Here is a 12744-nt window from a genome sequence, read left to right as displayed (position 1 = left end):
CTATAACTGCCGTGGGGGGCAAGTGATTTCCCGTTCAATTTTTGTGATACAATTGTGTGACTTAGCTTTTCTGAAAGGTATTGGTACGAGAAAACCAAATTTCGATAATGCCAACCCCGAAAATGGTTCAGGGGGGCAGGGGGCGGCTATAACTACATTTGGGGGGGCAAGCTGTTTCCCGTTCAATTTTTGTGATACAATTATGGGAGTTAGTTTTTCTGAAAGGTATTGACACGAGGAAACCGAATTTGGATGATGCTACCCCCGTAAATGCTGCAGGGGGGCGGAGGGGGGAAGGGATTATAACTGCATTTGGGGGGCAAGCTGTTTCCCGTTCAAATTTTATGATATAATTATGCGAGTTAGTTCTCCTGAAACGTATTGGCACGAGGAAACCGAATTTAGATGCTGCTAACTCCGAAATTGGTGCTGGGGGGCAGGGGGGCGGTTATAACTGCGTTGGGGGCATGTAATTTTTCGTTTAATTTTTGTGATACAATTATGGGAGTTAGTTTTTCTGAAAGGTATTGTCACGAGGAAAACAAATTTGGATGTTGTCAACCCCGAAAATGGGGCAGGGGGGCGGGGGGCGGTTATAAATGTGCAGGGGGGCAAGAGGTATGTTCAATTTTTGTGATGCAATCATGGGAGTTGGTTCTGCTGAAAGGTATTGGCACGAGGAAAACGAATTTGGATGTTGCTATCCCCTAAAATGCTGATGGGGGGCAGGGGGGGGTATGACTGCAAACATAACACACTTATATATTCAAAATTTCTCGGTTTACAACAAGTTTTCAAAGTTTAATATGCTTAAATCCACTAATAACAACATTAAATGCAAAAAACTCCGAATTAAATTGCTGACACGTGTTTCGAAGCTATTAAGAGCTCCTTTTTCATTGTAAAAGATGTGAGTTTATGAATGAAAATTCATCCGACTAAAGACGATCTTTCCATTGATAATGGGTTCCTGGTAACAAAGTTTATCATTTCAGTAAAAAATATTAGGAGGAAGGGGGGGGGTCCCCCCCCCTCAAATTTTTTGTACAGGTGTTTCTTTCGGTATCAGAATATAAAGAGTATTTTTGAACAAAACAAAACATTTATTGAAACCGTGACTTTCATAACCGTGACTTCATAATAGATTTACGGAGATAATTAGCAGCATCATACAAACTCCTCATGGTCATGTTTAAATCTTCATCATCATTCTGGGATATCATGTTATTGTCTCGTGCATGCTTCATACTAACAATTTCTGCTTGATTTCTTTTCTGCGGACGGTGAAATTCAATATCTGCAACAGATTTCTGTAGCAATTCTTTTGTTTCTTTCCTTGTAATGGATGGATAAGGGACGTTATTCATAGCACGAATGTTTTCATACGTGGTTTGTACATCAGCCGTACTCAATGTACCTGTTTTTAAACATTCTTGAATCATACAAGTAAATTCAATCTCTGACGCACTCTCAGGGGCTCTAGAAGTGTTGGGTGCACTGGCATTAGGACATCGTAGTACATTTGTCACATTCTTCGCAAAACATTGTAAATGGTATCGAATGTCGATAGCGTGACCATCTTCAGGGTTTATTGCTGTATTAAGTTTTATCTGGAGGGCTTCATTTCCACTTTTAACAATAGCATCACTCAGACTTTTTTGAGCATGATCAACCGACAGTTTTCTGAGGGACTTTGCACGTGTCTGACCTTTGTCACAGAAAAAGCATTTCTCTTTATTGAATGGAATGCAATGTGAACGTGTCAGTCTCGATGTGCTACTATTTGTAACAGGTGATGTATGCTGAGCTTGACTTTCATATCGCTTTTTTATGCGTTCAAAATGTCCCTTATGAGTGACATCTTGGTAACAACTTCGATGCCATGATGCCTTGTTGTCAGCCAGTATTTTTGCAGTCATTCCACGCAAACGGATATTAGATGAAACATACTTGACGTTTTCATATTTAGCATTTTCTAGCACACTCTTTAAAACCTTTTCATGTGTGGTAGGGTTAATGATTAGTCCTTCGGTGGATTTCTCTTGACATATACAGGGTTCGCGTTTACGCGCCATAGCGGGTTTTTTACGCAAATTCGCGGGAAAGGGACGCAACTTCCGCGAAAATTCGGGTCCTAGGGACCCAGAACACCCAAAAGATAAAAACCAGAAAAAAAATTGTGGAAAATGCTGAAGATCTATCTAGTGAATGCTTTTAAGCTTCAATGACCAGGAGAATCAACAGAAAAGGATTAAAATGACCCTATCTCTTTATCAGCTATTCAAACACACCCTTACTGTTGACCAGTCAATGGAATTTTAGTGATAAGACTGGAGCTTACAGTGACATCCTGGGCAGAGCTCAAGGAGCAAAATATTGCAAGTTCATAAATAGCCCATTGTACTGTATTCTAAGAATAAGTTCTCCCTCAACTTTTTGGGGAAATTCCTGAAAACAACAATAAAGATCAAAAGTAAGAATGGTTTCAATGCAATCTTCAGGATTGATACAGGACAACTGAGTAGTAAAAGCTTATCTATTTTGCATTCACCTAACCAGAATTACTTTTGAAAATTATTATCTTGCATCCTCAATAAAAGGATGGGTGAAAAAAAAATGGCGAACATTTTCCCGATCGCGCAAAACACAAAGTTCTGAACTTAACATTTTTCTTGTTAAATTACTTATGAATATGAATTTTATACAAAAGCACTTTAACCTTGTTCATTTTCTAGTAATTCACCTATTTCTGAGGGGCTATTTTTATTTGGACTTGCAAAAGTCACGTATTAATCGATCGCGCCATTTTGAAAATGGCGAAATTTTTAAAGTAGCACCAAAGCCAACACAGATATTTTAAAAGAGCCAAAATGAAGTCAAATTTTCTAATTTAAGATTGCAAATGAGGAATTTTCATACTCATGTGAGAAAATGTTTCGTTTTTGCGATCGCGATTTTTGCGTTGGGTTAATTCGCTTGCGATTTTTTTCTATTTCTATGAAATTGCCATTGATAATTGATGAAGGGGGGGGGGGCTGTTTGCTTTTTTTCACCTAGAAAAATGTTCATGAAAGCAAAGGTTAAGGGAGTACTTTCTGCTTGATCAATCAAAGGCATTTATTTTTTATTTCATGGTAAAATCCAACTTTAAAGTAAATTTTGAGTTTACCTCATTGTAACTGACTAAATAGTTTCTCAAATAACTAAATCTTGCAAGTGTATTATTTGAACATATGATAATCACAGAAAAAAAGGGCAAAATTAACCAATTTAGTTTATTTCATACCTTTTCAAATAACTATGTGGATAGTTTCTTTTCCCTAAGTATAAATAGTTGTATATTATTCAATTATGTGCTAAGATTTTCTGTTTAAAATTTAAGGGACTCATTTTTTCCGCCAAAGGACCCAAATCTATTTCATTAATGGGTCCTTGGGACCCAAGTTACGGATAGTTGAGCGCGAACACTGCATATAATACATAATGTATAATTAATTCCTATTTTTAGCTTTGTATTTGGTTCAGTGAGATCCATCTGAAAGTGACTAATTGCTTACTAAACTAATAAACGACGTGCGTCAAACTTCTGCATACAATATTTTTATTTTAAATGAGCTAGACTAAAATAAGAATCCCTTCTCCTCTCTTTCTTAAAAATAAATGGTACAACGTTCCCTTGTTGACGAATTTCCATTTCATGTGACTCCAGAGAAAAAGTGGCCAATTAAAGTGTCCAATAAAATAGATAATACTGGTGACAGCAATAAATTTCTGTTTTGACCATTTAAAGAGATCTGCTCTTCCCTCTCTGAAACTTGTTCGTGAGAATTTTCTTTCAGAAGAATAAAAAGGTACGGTGTGCTTCATAGAGAAAAGAGATATTGTAAAAAACCAATACTATCACGATCTGATTAGGAAAATGAGACCCATCAAGTTGCTTTGTAGAATAACTAGAGACATATAGGTTGTAAAACTGGACATGCCGATTCCGTGAGAACTGGATCAGATTTTGACATTGTTGCTTTTGGAAAAACTGACCGCCAACCAAGAATTGAAGATACACTAGGCCGCAATACAAAGGGAAGGAAGAGATAAGCAAAATTAAAGGCGGCGGCAAGGAACTCATGTTAAGCTCTCGTAACAATGCCTTTGTCCTCCGCTTCTATGAGTACAAAGGAGAAAGGAGAAAAAAGACCTCCTTCGACATATGTTTGTTTCTTTAATGTACGACCACCATGGTGTTGGAAATTTCATCCAAGCGCTCCCACCACTTAGTTAAAATTTACTTTAAAAAAAGGAGAAAAACTCAAACGAAAAAACATTATTCTTTCAGAGCTGGGGCCGTCAAAGCCGTCATTTGGGGGGGGGGGCTTAACACTGCCCCCCCCCCAAAATGATAGGCCTGGGTAAAGGGTACAAATTTATTTCGGAAGAGGAAATATATACAAAGAATAATAAAGTACACAAATACAATTTTGCATTTTTTTAATCAACGGGGGGGGGACCCCCCCCTTCCTCCTAATATTTTTTACTGAAATGATAAACTTTGTTACCAGGAACCCATTATCGATGGAAAGATCGTCTTTAGTCGGATGAATTTTCATTCATAAACTCACATCTTTTACAATGAAAAAGGAGCTCTTAATAGCTTCGAAACACGTGTCAGCAATTTAATTCGGAGTTTTTTGCATTTAATGTTGTTATTAGTGGATTTAAGCATATTAAACTTTGAAAACTTGTTGTAAACCGAGAAATTTTGAATATATAAGTGTGTTATGTTTGCAGTCATACCCCCCCCTGCCCCCCATCAGCATTTTAGGGGATAGCAACATCCAAATTCGTTTTCCTCGTGCCAATACCTTTCAGCAGAACCAACTCCCATGATTGCATCACAAAAATTGAACAGAATACCTCATTTATGCCCCCCTGCCCCATTTTCGGGGTTGACAACATCCAAATTTGTTTTCCTCGTGACAATACCTTTCAGAAAAACTAACTCCCATAATTGTATCACAAAAATTAAACGAAAAATTACATGCCCCCAACGCAGTTATAACCGCCCCCTGCCCCCCAGCACCAATTTCGGAGTTAGCAGCATCTAAATTCGGTTTCCTCGTGCCAATACGTTTCAGGAGAACTAACTCGCATAATTATATCATAAAATTTGAACGGGAAACAGCTTGCCCCCCAAATGCAGTTATAATCCCTTCCCCCCTCCGCCCCCCTGCAGCATTTACGGGGGTAGCATCATCCAAATTCGGTTTCCTCGTGTCAATACCTTTCAGAAAAACTAACTCCCATAATTGTATCACAAAAATTGAACGGGAAACAGCTTGCCCCCCCAAATGTAGTTATAGCCGCCCCCCTGCCCCCCTGAACCATTTTCGGGGTTGGCATTATCGAAATTTGGTTTTCTCGTACCAATACCTTTCAGAAAAGCTAAGTCACACAATTGTATCACAAAAATTGAACGGGAAATCACTTGCCCCCCACGGCAGTTATAGCTGCCCCCCAGCCCCCCTGCACCATTTTGGGGGGTGGCAACATCTGAATTCGTTTTCCTCATGCAAATACCTTTCAGAAAAACTAACTGCTATAATTGTATCACAAAAATCGCACGGGAGCTAAAATTTGACCGTTTGCTCCTCGACTATTATTGTCTCGAAGACTTTCCATGAAATTACAAATCGCATTGTAATCTGTTGTAAGTTTTAGCCAAATGGGAGAAGGGGTCACAGTCCCCTTACTACCCCCCCCCCACCCCAAACTCGCCATTAATAAACCACCGTATATAGTGTACATATTTAATAAAATATAATGCATGTTTGTAATTCGCAGAAGTATTGACGTATTTAAAATCTTCGAAATTTCGGTTTTATCTAGTGTAAATTTTGACCTTATGGGAGAGGAGGGGGGGGGGCTATAGCTCCCTTAGCCTTGGAATGATGTAAAATATATTACGGCTAACTTTCAGATTAAAAAATACCTCGATCGCAGAATGAAATTATTCCCTCTGAGCCGTTCCGTGCCATTGCAGATCACAATTTAATCTGTCGTAAGTTTTGACGAAATGAGAGAAGAAGCTACAGTCCCTTATGCCCTCTCCCATCCCCCATGTATACGCCGCTCTATATAGTGCTTCTATATTTATTTAAATATAATACAAACTTAAACATGTTACAATATCGCAGTATTAAAAATCTCTGAAATTTCGATTTTATCTAGTGTAAGTTCAGACCTCATGGGGGGAGGGACCATAGCCCCTTTAGCCCCCCCCCCCCGTGGATCCGCCACTGATAGTGCTTCTATATTTATTTAAATATAATACAAACTTAAACATGTAACAATATTGCAGTATTAAAAATCTCTGAAATTTCGATTTTATCTAGTGTAAGTTCAGACCTCATGGGGGGGGCTATAGCCCCCTTAGCCCCCCCCCCGTGGATCCGCCACTGGAAGTGTTCATGACTTTAATTTGTTTGTTCGTGCACTAACTTTCTTATATTCACACTTGGATTGCTCAGTAATTAATATGTTGTTGACAACTTTTACTGCATAATCCGTACCGAAAATGAACAGGGAAGGTATTTATCAATCATTTGCCGGAACAACCAAAAATATTAGATAACATTAGATTAGAATCATAGGAAAATAAAAGCGTTTCATAAACGTTTAAAATTTTAATCGAGCGTAACATATCAGTACTTATTATAAGATTCGATATTTGAGTTTCCTTATGCGTACAAGATAAATACTAATTTAAAAGCCCTTCTTTCCAATATCAAGTTTTCCATCAGATTAAAAATAAAAACTACATTCGCTTCATGCAATAACGCCTAAGAAAAATACGTTAACCAAAACACGATGTAAAACTCATGAGTCAAGCATTGATTGAGAGAGATTCCTTTTCACGCGGTTCCCCCCCCCCACCTTTGCTGCTCTGTTCGTTTCCACTACACTGTTAAAACTACAGGTTGCGTTTGGCACCTTTCAGGGGTGAAACGCTTGTTCACCAGCGACACCCAATACGGAGCCGAAATCGCACCTCTTATTAGGGTGAAAAACGGGCACCTTTTAAAAGACAGACAGCTGCGGTGAAAAGAAGGAACCTTCAGAGAGATAAATGGCACCGTTACTGATTTCTACAGTAGATCCTCTTCCCCCCTCCCCCGTATTGTGTGCATTTTTGAATATTATTGTGTTTATTGTTTGTGCTTATGATATACAAAGTCTTGGTACGTTTTTCAAATTGAATTGATTTAGCTCCATCGGTTTCTCTTTTGAACTCTCGAATCCGTGCGCCTCCGTTTTTCTTTTTTATTTTATTTAACTTTATTTGTGTCCTTGAACGTGGGCGTTTTTTTTTTTTTTTTTTTTTTTTTTTTGCGTCTTCAAACCTGTGTGCCTTTTTTTTTTTTCACACCCTCAAACCATTGAGAAAAGATATAATGGAGGGAGTGAAGACTTTCATTCGTGAATCCCAGACCCCAAGTCACTTGACAGATTTTGAAGCAAAGCATTAGAAGAAATCAAGTTTCTTTCGCTTGTTTTACGCAGATTGATGAATGAAGTGACTTGGGGTTTTTGGGTCAGCTTTTGCTAAGCCAATGATTGGTTTTGCTCTCTCCATTTATTCCTACTCTAAGCCTTAAACCTGTGCACCTTCGTTTTTTTATTTTTTGATTTTTTTAAATTTTTTTTTTTACGCTTTTTGGGTGTCAAGGTTGACTTCCACTTAGGAGACGTAGTTCGCCCTTGCCACGGACTTAAAATTTTCAAGCTTATATAATATTGGACACAATTTTTTTAAAAAATATGGTTGAGATATTTGTAGAAAACGTAACAGAAATAAAATGTAGCGTTAAGTGAATTATTAACGATAGATGGCACCACTGCTTGAGTATTCTAGATTAGAAGATAATGAAAGTGCTGTGAGTTTCCTTTTCACCTCGATCTCGTTCTAAAGAAGGGTCGTCGCCAGGATCGTCATTTGGCGATCTCAGGTCTCAAAGGATGTCAATGTCAATTTCCGCAGTTTATCCAATAAATGTTTTTCACGTAAGTGGAAATTTATTTACTCCCTTCAGGGAAAATTTGAAATGACGGGCTTGATTCGTGCATAAATGATGTCACAATTTGAATGAGCAGGGAGGTTCTTGAAACTGTGAGCTTATGATTGTCATAAGTTCACAGGTGGTAACACAACCTGGAAATCAGGGAATTCTCAGAGAAATTTTAATTTCTGAAAAAAAATCAGGTTATTTTTAAAATTTCCCAAAATATCAGGGAAAAATAATTTTCAACCACCAAACCTCTGAAAATTTTCCTCCCTGATATTTCTTTTCACTTTGATACGATTTATTTTTTTTCCAAACGAAACTTTTTCACATTCTAAAATTATTTTTAACTGCTACAAACCAGCAACGCCTCGAGATCAAATCCAACAAAAAATGATAATTTTTTGTACAACTGCCTTTAATCAGATATTTTTCTTTTCATTATTTTTTTTTATTCATTCAAAAGTTCTGTTGATCGTGTTGGTAATTATTAGTACTATTTTAATATTTTGTTTCTTACAGCTGATGATACAGCTATGATCAAAATATCCTTGTATCTGTGTTGGGAATTGTCTTTTGTTTTTCGATTATTATTAAGCTTTGTTAGAAGGCTTGTAAATAAAATTTATTTATTTTCATTAAAACCTTTATTCTGAAATATTTAATTAAAATATTCATTTTGAGTGCGAATTTTCAAATCTCACAACTTAAATGTTGAGCCGGACAAAATTTAATTGAAAAAAGCTTAGTTTTCAAGTGTTTTGAATGTTAATTTTACTGTATTCTTTCTAGTCTTCTGATGTAAAATTCTACTGTTTTTCCTCATATTTTTCAAACAAAACACTCTGCTTGCCACAATTGTAAAATTACGGAAATTTTTGGAACTATATCAGGGAATAGTCGGGGAACTATTTTTCCAGGAATTTTGTTACCACCATGGACAAAGGGAAGGGAGGGGGTAAAAAGAAGTGTGGCATCATACATTTTCGTTGATAACTTTTTCCCAAGCAAAAAATGAATTTGAAATATGATGTCACATATGACGAGGGGAGGGGAGAAGAGGGGGTTGTAGTGTGACAAAGGAGGGAGGAGGCCTAATACAGTAGAAGCTCTCAATGAGGGACACTAAGGGGACCAGGAATTTTGTCCCTTAAATAGAAGTGTCTCTTATGTGGAGGTATTTGAGTTGATATATGCAATGTATTAAATCAGGATAATTTCGTAATAAACATAAACTATTAAGATAAGATGCTAAAAATAGTTCATGCATACTAAATAAAATTCAAAATTATTCAAATTTCAAAATTTATTCCTTTAATAGTTAAACCTTAATTTTTAAAAAAATGGGAATGGTATAGTTTTGTAACTCACATGAATTATTTTGAAGTAATTCCTTGCATTAACTTGCTAGATTTCATGCATTTTAAAATTCAATACAATATAAATTTCAATCAATGTTCACATTTCAAATTTTCTACACAAAGCTATCCATCGGCCAATAGCCTACATGAATAAATTGCTTTGAGGGGGAAACATGCATGTAAATTTTAGCAAGAATTTTATAATGCATCATAAGCATGCAGTTTAAAATTCTTTAAAAAATGCATCATATTAGTACACGTTTTTGTCAAACTTTTACCAGTTGAATTTTAGATCCTTAAATTCAAGTAAATTCAATATTTTGCATGCATTCACTCATTTTGTTTTTTAAGTTTTCGCTGTAACTGTCCTTTAAATAGAGCGTCCCTTAAGGGAGGTACTACTGTATTTAGAAAAAAAAATATATATATAATTATGGACAGCCGCGAAGCCCTCGAGAAAGAGATAGTTGTGTCTCAAAGAACTTCTTCTTGGTCGTGTAGTCAATGGAGGACGAAAGGTACGGCGCCCCGCCCCCCCCCCCCTATTTTTTTTTACTCTGAAGCAAACATCTGTCACTTCTTCATAGTATTTTAACACAAGCGCCTCCACCCCCTCGCACACACACTTCTTGATTTCTTTAACTTAATATAGTATATGCTTGTATCTGTGTCTTCCTGCCTTTTTTTTCCAAGATGGAGAACGTCATTGCTAAGTCTTAGTTTTTTTTTTTTTTAGGTTTTCGATCTTTTCTTCTAGGGGGGGGGGAGGAGGGGTGCTCGGAAAGGAATCCTTTCTCGTTTCTGTGATTTTTCTTTTACCTTGTCGTAGCTATATGTGCATTGTGTGTCACATATATTCTTTCTTCAAGTTTTCTGGTAAAATGGAATTTCTAATTTACCCAAAATTCTGCTTTTTTTTTTCTTTCATCATGCTAAAATACCTATTTGATTGTAAACGCCCAATCCAAAAAAAAGTGGACATGAGGATGAAAATTCAAATTTCATTCAATATGGTTGAAATTTTGCATACACACTGTTAAAAGTATACTATTTCATATTTTATTGAAAAAAAATTTCATTTATGTCATTAACATTCTTATTTTAATTACTAAAGTGGAACTATATCAGTACAAACTAGACTGCACCAAAACTGCTTATGTTGCATGGTCTATTACAGCTGAACAAATAATTCTAGAAATCTATAAAGTTTCACACATAATCTGACATTCATTAGCAACAGTTTTTTCCTGAAGAGAAATGTCTACTAATCTTCACTACAAAAGGTAAGCATATTTAATTATTCTTAATTATTGTGTCACACCCGCAACAAAAAAATGCATTTATATTTCCACAGAAAAATTTATTTGCCTAAAAGTTTTGAAACTTTGTATTCTAAAATAGTTTACTAAAGTACCTTGAATAACAAACAGAAAAAAAATTAATTAATGTTTTAATTGGAGTTATTAAGCGTTGCGGGTGTGACTTGTTCCTGTTGCGGGTGTGACATTTAGTTAAAGTCACACCCGCAACATCTTTTTAAATTAAACACAAATGTAATTCTGGAATGCATGTAGATGACAGCACTAATGTTTTAACCTTTGACCTAACCTTTGGCCTTTGACTTATTTGTCTAGACCCCCAGTTAATTAAAAATTAGTATCTTTAGAGCATGTGCAGTTGATTTATTTAGTTTGGTATTCTATATTATTGGTTCTCCTAAGACACATTTTTGTATTTCTTGATTTATAATTAAGACAACTATTCAATAAGGTAAGATTTGTTTTTTTTTTAAATTAAAGCTTTAAAAAACCAAAACAATATTTTATCTTTTTTAATATGTATAAAAATGTATAATTTTGCTTTCAGCATTTGACTTTTTCCCCCTTTACTTTTTAAAACAAATAATGTAATATTAGGGACAGATTATTTTTTACTTCAAATTCAAAATAAATATAAAGAAATAATAAAAATAGTAATGAAACTTTTATTAAAATATTTATTAAAAAAAAACTTTGTATAAAATTCTGTCAGTTAAAGTTTTAAATGAATCAAAACTTAAAGTTTTTAATTTCATTTGGGGTTAAAAAATTCAAAGAACTTCAAAAAAAAAAATGTTCAACAATATATTCTGGGACTTGTAATGCTATATTTATTCACTTTACACATTTTTTTTTTTGCAGAAGAATGAACAGCACTGAAAGATTCCGAAATCATTGTAAAAAGATGAAAGAAAACTCGGCTAAATACTCAGAATATTTTCTAAAAGAAAGGGAAAGAAACAAAGCAAGAATAGAAATTACAAAGAAACTACTGACCATGAAAAAAAAGAAAATGTAGAGGCAAAACCAGAATGAGAGGCAGAGAAAGTGTAGCGAGAGAAAGAAATCTTTGACAAAAGGGGCCACACCATCTCCAGCTGTAGAAACGGAGTTGATGGCAATTTTTTGAAGAGCTCAAACCTTTGATAATGCAATCCATAGACAGGTACAATCTTCTGTTAATGTCATACAACCATAAAGACTACAACATTAAAATTGCATGGTCATACTTTGCAAGGACTCATAGATAAGGAGCTGTGGATGGTGTTGGTGCGGTAACAAAAAAAAATGGTGTCACTTGCCGTTCTACAGCGTAGAGCAACAGTCAATTCTGCGTCGGATTTTGCCATTTGAGCAGAAAAGGCTCTTAAAAAAATCAGAGTACTTTATTCGGCGGAGAGCGATATCACAAAAGATGTTGCAAAAATGCTTCACGCACGCTGCTGCCTTGTACAAAGCTATACCAAACTTACAATCGGTACACCATGTTGTACCGATCGATATGGGTACAATTCAAGTGGCAGGCACTAACTGTAGAAAGTGCACTGAAGATAGTTTCATTGCTGCCTCAGTCGGAAACGATCTCCCTTGGTAATATAAATGCTATTAGAGATTTTGTAGAATTAGTTTTGTTTTCTACCTCAAAAAAAAAAAAAAAAAAATTGGTCAAATCAAGCAAATAGATGGAGAAGACATACAAGTAGAATACTTGGAGAAAAAACCCTTCAGAACATGTATACATCTGTCCCAATCAGTCAGACATATCATGGGAGAAACAGAACATTAATAAGAAAACTAACACCCCCTGAAATCATCAATTCTAGATTGGAAATGAGATTTATGTTAAAAAAATTTCCTTAGTTATTTGCAATTTCTCTTATTTATTACTGTGCTAATCATAAAATGTCTGATTGATAACTATTTGTGTATGTTGTTATTTTATTGGCCACACAAGTCACACCCGCAACGGGGTGTCACACCCGCAACGGCAACTTTGAATATTTTTTA

The sequence above is a fragment of the Uloborus diversus genome, chromosome 3 (genome assembly GCF_026930045.1).
Source record: "Uloborus diversus isolate 005 chromosome 3, Udiv.v.3.1, whole genome shotgun sequence".
Taxonomy (NCBI): Eukaryota; Metazoa; Arthropoda; class Arachnida; order Araneae; family Uloboridae; genus Uloborus; species Uloborus diversus.
Note: the sequence above shows the minus strand (reverse complement) of the source record.